A 571-nucleotide genomic window follows, 5' to 3' on the forward strand; every position below is an offset into this window, starting at 1 on the left:
GGATAAGCAAGGAAGGGGTCAGCTGCTGACTGTGCAAAAAAGAAGCCAGGATTCTAGACTCCAGCCTGGCCCTACCACAGGCTGGGAGGCTGCTTCTGGCCCCCGAAGCCTTCCCTGGGGGAGGACAAATTCTGAGCCTGGAAGCTGGCTCAAGAGCCCAGGAGGACCAGGAAACTCTGCGGGGAGGGACAAGGCGTGTCATCGGACCCCACGCAACGCCACCAGGGGCTGCCGTGTCCCTGAAGAAATGTGCCAAGAGATGAGATGGTGGCTCAGACGGTCCCCGTGTCTGCTGGGGTCTGGAAACTTAGCCGCGACCACAGAGTCACAACAGCCGGAGACCCGGGCTTAGAATTAGACAGTGTCGGCAGGGATGGAGAAAAGCCTTCATATCCTCCAGCCCAGCCCCACCCCCGGGTCTGCAGCGACGGTGGAAGCTGGGGCCCAGAGAGGGCAAGGGGGTGCCCTCGATCACAGAGCAAGGGCCAGCCTTGGGCTCCCAGCCTCTGCTCCAAGGTCATCTGACTCTGGGGTTGCTCTGTCTCAGTGGCAGGCAGAGCTAGAAACTTCC

This window comes from Bison bison, unplaced genomic scaffold (genome assembly GCF_000754665.1).
Source record: "Bison bison bison isolate TAMUID 2011002044 unplaced genomic scaffold, Bison_UMD1.0 scf7180017864375, whole genome shotgun sequence".
NCBI classification, from domain to species: domain Eukaryota; kingdom Metazoa; phylum Chordata; class Mammalia; order Artiodactyla; family Bovidae; genus Bison; species Bison bison.